General features: G+C 58.6%; 1 pseudogene; it reads left to right on the forward strand.

Annotated features, from left to right (window-relative positions):
• Positions 1-2,866: 2,866 nt before the first annotated feature.
• The window catches only part of LOC136964535 (synaptic vesicle glycoprotein 2C-like), a 12,419-nt pseudogene continuing 8,529 nt past the window's right edge, over positions 2,867-6,756 (forward strand).

Below are 6,756 nucleotides of genomic sequence, written 5' to 3' on the forward strand. Positions count from 1 at the left end.
ATGAAGATTTTGAAATAGTCTTTTCCAGCTCATAGGCAAATTACGGCTATTAGAGGACACTTTATGCCTGGTCTGATCGCTATAAAGCTTTTATATCGGTTTAGATTACTGTGCTGTTCTTTGTTTGAGCAGAATGGCACAGAACGTCCCTCTGCCAAATGTGCTTGTCGCCTGGCAAGGTGTGTGGTGTATATTCATGTGTGTGTGTGTGTGGGTGTGGGTGGGTGTGTGTGTGTGGTGTGTGTTGTCTGTGTGTGGTGTCTTTTTGTGTGTGGTGTGTGTGTGTGTGGTGTGTGTTGTCCGTGTGTGGTGTCTTTTTGTGTGTGGTGTGTGTGGTGTGTGTGTCTGTGTGGTGTGTGTTGTCCGTGTGTGGTGTCTTTTTGTGTGTGGTGTGTGTGTGTGTGGTGTGTGTGTCTGTGTGGTGTGTGTGTCTGTGTGGTGTGTGTGATTAATGAAGGTGGCTGGACGGTGTCGACGGGCCATGACAGCACAACTGGGAGGAAATAATTCCCTCTCTGCCAGCAGGCAGCTGATTCAGAACCAGCAGGAATTTTGCTGATTGCTTAAAACACATCATAAGGCTACTTGTTATATTAACCCCAATCACTGTACACACATTCTTGGGGGGGCCGGGTGGCTCGGTGAGGCAGTTTGATGGCTGCTGGTAGAAGATTCAGCATTGTGTGTGTGTGTGTGTGTGTGTGTGTGTCTGTCTGTGTATGTGTACGTGTGTGTGTTCAGTTTGTGTATGTGTGCGTGTGTTTGTTTTTGTGGTGGGTAAGTGTGTGATTGGTAGAAATGTGTGTGTATGGTTGGTTGGTGTGTGTGTGTGTGTTCATATTTAGATGTACATGTAGCATCGCTGCATGGGCTGTTTCCTCATGACTGTCTTATCTCTCTGGCACCTGGTGCACAGAGACATATAAATGCCAGCGTTAATGACCATTAGCATATTTACCCCATGTAGGAAATGGATGGACAGGCCTATCATGAATAATGAAATGTCAACAAGAAAGAAAGGCCTTTAAAGTGCCCAACTGCCTTTCAGAAGAACGCTTTGAAGCCTGCGCCATTTTATGAACCGTGAAGAGTGAGGTGGAGGGAGGGAGAAAAGAGATCCTAGATTTACGTGTTGGAAAAGTCTAGAAGAAGGACGTAAAAAAGGCTAGAGCAGAGCGCTTGTTGATCATGGTGAGAGACCCACATGGACTTGTTGCTCTGTCGTGAATTCTAGAATGAACGTTGTTTTCAGTCGGCTTTGAACTGACATTCCAAAGAAGAGTCCTTCCCTTCAAAATAAAAGTTCCCCAAAGCTTAAAGCTTGATTAGGTATTCTCATCTCTCCCACCCTGTCAGAGCTTATCCAAAGGCTAATCACCCAGCCTGACCCACTCGCTCTGAAGTCAGGCTTGCCGGACAGGAAACTGCATCTCTGTAATTGAGTTTAGGCGAAGTTTCCAAAGAGAAAAGGACATTCAGAGATGGCGACTTCATTGAGATGGGGCTGATAAACAGGAAGTGTGTGGTTTTCTCCCAGTCAGACGGGAAAAACCGGAGGACAAATAAACCGCGATGAGACATTCACCACAAACATGTTTGAATACGTGTGCACGTGTGACGCGCACGGTAGCTGTCCCCACGACACCTCACGCACATCCCCACGACAACTCCCCCTGACGATAAACGTTCCTCTGGACGGCGTTCTCCTCTACATTTCACTGCTGCATTGCACCAATCTCTCCCTGCCGGCTAGGCTTGCCTTTGTATGGAGTGGCGGTGCTTGTGCCAGCCTGACATGTCCATCCTTCTGTTTTATCTCCTCCGCGAGAGCACCAACAGAAAACACCATGCATCAACCTGCCAGCGTCTAGCGAGGGCAGTGACCCTGCCTCGGCCGCCCTGACTCCACGCTCCCTGCCTCGGCCGCCCTGACTCCACACTCCCTGCCTCTCGGCTGCCCTGACGACACACTCCTCCGCTGGGACACGGAAGTTAGGAGACGGCGGGTGGAGAGATGAACCGACTGTACAGCCGGTGTCGCTGTCCAATCAGAACAGACATCACTGGCATGTTATTTGAATCGTTGTGTGGTAGTTGTGTGGCGGTTGTTTGGCGGTTGTGAAAGGGGTTGTGTGGTAGTTGTGTGGTGGTTGTGTGAGGCTTGTGCCCCCCCCCCTCCCCCCAGTCCCCCAGCCCCCTACCCTGACCCAGGCCTCCGGGGGAGAGGCTGGTGGTGGAGGCTGACTGATGTGTGGCAGCGATGTGGCAGGAGGGCTGGTGAGGCTGGAGGCTGACAGCTCCTCTGAGGGGCCTCTCCTCTCCTCCCAGTGTCCCTGTCAGACAGTCAGGCCTCGGCGCGGGACATGACCCCAGTCCCTGGAAGCCAGGCACATGCACACACATGCACACATATACACGCACACATGTAAACACACACGCACACACGCTCAATACACAGTAGAGGAAACCTGTTCAAGGCAGCACAGTAACAACAAGATGGAAAAAACAGCTCCGTTCATTTAAGATGATGTAGTCAAGGTTACCGATGGAATATTCCAGTCTCAGAAGAAACAAAGACATGGCCTGAATCTTCACGTAAACATGTATATGTAAACATGTATATACTTCAGTGTATATACTGTATATACCATGTGTACTGCAACTAACCTCAATCCCTTTACTTTTTCAGCACTCCAGCTGGCCGCCCCGGGTCAAATCTGACCTCTGACCTCCTGTAGCTCTCCAAGTTCACCGTTCATTCCGACCCCTTGGGCAGTGTCCATCTCCAAATGCGGCTGGCCGCGCTTGTAGGACAGAGACTCGCTGAAAACGCTGAACAACCCCTCGGTGCGGTCGAAAAAACAAGATGGACGACGGCTACGGCAACAGGACGTCTCTGGTCAAAGGCGCCAAGGACATCGCCAAGGAGGCCAAGCGCCACGCCGCCAAGAAGGTGGGCAAGGCGGTGGACCGCGCCGCGGACGAATACTCCTCCCAACGCCACTACAACCGCTTCGAGAACGAGGACGATGACGAGGGACCGCGGCGCCACCGTCGCCGACGACGACGAAGGGGCCTCGAGCGATGCCACAGAAGGCCACGACGACGAGGACGAGATCTACGAGGGCGAGTACCAGGGGGTGCCGGCGCGCGGTGGCGACGGGAAGCCCGCCGACGGGAAGGTGGCTCTGGGTCATCCGGACGGCCTGAAGGAGCTGGAGGAGGAGAGGAGGGCGGACGAGGAGGAGCTGGCCCAGCAGTACGAGCTCATCATGCAGGAGTGCGGTCACGGGAGGTTCCAGTGGCAGCTGTTCCTGGTGCTGGGCCTGGCCCTCATGTCGACGGCGTGGAGGTGTTCGTCGTGGGCTTTGTGCTTGCCCAGCGCCGAGACGGACATGTGTGTGCCCAACTCTGGGGCCGGATGGCTGGGTAAGGGCTCTGGGGGGATGGGTGGGTAAGGGCTCTGGGGGGGATGGCTGGGTAAGGGCTCTGGGGGGATGGGTGGGTATGGCGCTCTGGGGGGGGATGGGTGGGTAAGGGCTCTGGGGGGGATGGGTGGGTATGGGCTCTGGGGGGGATGGGTGGGTATGGGCTCTGGGGGGGATGGGTGGGTATGGGCTCTGGGGGGGATGGGTGGGTATGGGCTCTGGGGGGGATGGGTGGGTATGGGCTCTGGGGGGGATGGCTGGGTAAGGGCTCTGGGGGGGATGGCTGGGTAAGGGCTCTGGGGGGATGGGTGGGTATGGGCTCTGGGGGGATGGGTGGGTAAGGGCTCTGGGGGGGATGGCTGGGTATGGGCTCTGGGGGGGATGGGTGGGTAAGGGCTCTGGGGGGGGATGGGTGGGTAAGGGCTCTGGGGGGGGATGGGTGGGTAAGGGCTCTGGGGGGGATGGGTGGGTAAGGGCTCTGGGGGGGGATGGCTGGGTAAGGGCTCTGGGGGGATGGCTGGGTAAGGGCTCTGGGGGGGATGGGTGGGTATGGGCTCTGGGGGGGATGGGTGGGTAAGGGCTCTGGGGGGGATGGGTGGGTATGGGCTCTGGGGGGGGATGGCTGGGTAAGGGCTCTGGGGGGGATGGGTGGGTAAGGGCTCTGGGGGGGATGGCTGGGTAAGGGCTCTGGGGGGATGGCTGGGTAAGGGCTCTGGGGGGGGTGGCTGGGTAAGGGCTCTGGGGGGGATGGGTGGGTAAGGCTCTGGGGGGGATGGGTGGGTAAGGGCTCTGGGGGGGTGGCTGGGTAAGGGCTCTGGGGGGGGGTGGCTGGGTAAGGGCTCTGGGGGGGATGGGTGGGTAAGGGCTCTGGGGGGGGATGGGTGGGTAAGGGCTCTGGGGGGGATGGGTGGGTAAGGGCTCTGGGGGGGGATGGCTGGGTAAGGGCTCTGGGGGGGATGGGTGGGTAAGGGCTCTGGGGGGGTGGCTGGGTAAGGGCTCTGGGGGGATGGGTGGGTAAGGGCTCTGGGGGGGATGGGTGGGTAAGGGCTCTGGGGGGGATGGGTGGGTAAGGGCTCTGGGGGGGGATGGCTGGGTAAGGGCTCTGGGGGGGATGGGTGGGTAAGGGCTCTGGGGGGGTGGCTGGGTAAGGGCTCTGGGGGGGGTGGGGCGGGGGGCGGGGTGGGAATGCATGGGTATATAATGATGATGGTGTATAATGATGATGGTGAGGATGATGGTGAGGATGAGTCTGGGGGTCTTGTAGTGTTTCTCTGGTAGGGGCAAGGGTTGTAAGCTGGGAGGGGCGAGGGAGGGAGGGAGGGGGGGGGGGTGCGGGGGCTGACATTTTCAACTGCAATCTCATTGTCGTGGAAGCAGCCAGTTGGTTGTCATGGCACCAGGTATTTGGAGACGTGAGTGGGAGGTGTTTTTTGCCTTCTCTATGGGACTGATCACTCTCTCACTAGAGAACACACAGTGTGTGTGTGTGCGCGTGTCTGTGTTTATCAACGTCCGTCCGTGTATTTGCGTGTTTGTTGACGGTACTTGTACATGTGACTTACAGTGACCAACCAGGTATTTGCAGGTATGTACTTTTATGTGTTTTCCCTGTAGAGGAGCATCATGTTTATCATGCTGACTCTCACCAGCCCACCCTCACCCCTCACGGCTGTGACAGTGTCCCCCCCCAGGAGACAGAGGAGCAGGAGACAGTGTCTCCCCCCCCAGGAGACAGAGGAGCAGGAGACAGTGCCCCCCCCCCCCCCAGGAGACAGAGGAGCAGGAGACAGTGTCCCCCCCCCCCCAGGAGACAGAGGAGCAGGAGACAGTGTCTCCCCCCCCAGGAGACAGAGGAGCAGGAGACAGTGCCCCCCCCCCCCCCAGGAGATAGAGGAGCAGGAGACAGTGTCCCCCCCCAGGAGACAGAGGAGCAGGAGACAGTGTCCCCCCCCCCCAGGAGACAGAGGAGCAGGAGACAGTGTCCCCCCCCCCAGGAGACAGAGGAGCAGGAGACAGTCCTCCCCCCCCCAGGAGACAGAGGAGCAGGAGACAGTGTGTCCCCCCCCCAGGAGACAGAGGAGCAGGAGACAGTGTCCCCCCCCAGGAGACAGAGGAGCAGGAGACAGTGTCCCCCCCCCCCAGGAGACAGAGGAGCAGGAGACAGTGTCCCCCCCCCCCAGGAGACAGAGGAGCAGGAGACAGTGTCCCCCCCCCAGGAGACAGAGGAGCAGGAGACAGTCTCCCCCCCCCCAGGAGACAGAGGAGCAGGAGACAGTGTGTGTCCCCCCCCAGGAGACAGAGGAGCAGGAGACAGTGTGTCCCCCCCCCAGGAGACAGAGGAGCAGGGAGACAGTCTCCCCCCCCCCAGGAGACAGAGGAGCAGGAGACAGTGTGTCCCCCCCCCAGGAGACAGAGGAGCAGGAGACAGTCTCCCCCCCCCCCAGGAGACAGAGCAGGAGACAGTGTGTCCCCCCCCCCCAGGAGACAGAGGAGCAGGAGACAGTCTCCCCCCCCCCCAGGAGACAGAGCAGGAGACAGTGTGTCCCCCCCCCCAGGAGACAGAGGAGCAGGAGACAGTGTGTCCCCCCCCCAGGAGACAGAGGAGCAGGAGACAGTCTCCCCCCCCCCCAGGAGACAGAGCAGGAGACAGTGTGTCCCCCCCCCCCCAGGAGACAGAGGAGCAGGAGACAGTCTCCCCCCCCCCCAGGAGACAGAGCAGGAGACAGTGTCCCCCCCCCCCCCCCAGGAGACAGAGGAGCAGGAGACAGTCTCCCCCCCCCCCCCCCAGGAGACAGAGGAGCAGGAGACGGCTCTTCAATCAGCAGCACCACTCACCATCACAGCTCAGAGGAAGGCCTACCTGGGCGCGCGTGTGTGTGTGTGTGTCTGTGTGTGTGTGTGTGGTGGATGTGTGTGTGTGTGTTTGACTGTGGCGTGTGGGGGGGGGGGGGGTTGTGTCTGTTTGTGTGTGTGTCTGTGTGTGTGTGTGCTTGGGGGAGTGAGGATACCCTCTTCCTGGGATGGGTCGTCTTGGGAGGGGCTGTGATTGCTCTGCCTCTTCCTGGCTGACTCTGTGGTGGTCAGCCACAGAGTCAGCCAGGCAAGTGGCTTTAATCGTCCGCTCTGCGAGCCTCTCGTCTCTTCTGACGACCCTTAGGAGCTCTCTCGCTGTCTTCCATCGCAAAACAGCGGCCGACCTTTCTAATTCCTTCACCAAGCAGCACTCAGCCTCTCCGCTGCCACTGCAGCCTACAAAGACCATCAGTCCTTTTTCCATTCTGGAAACCACGGGCATCATCGCCCACACCTGCCACCCAATAGCCCCTGT

This window comes from Osmerus mordax, chromosome 20, assembly GCF_038355195.1.
Source record: "Osmerus mordax isolate fOsmMor3 chromosome 20, fOsmMor3.pri, whole genome shotgun sequence".
Classification (NCBI taxonomy): domain Eukaryota; kingdom Metazoa; phylum Chordata; class Actinopteri; order Osmeriformes; family Osmeridae; genus Osmerus; species Osmerus mordax.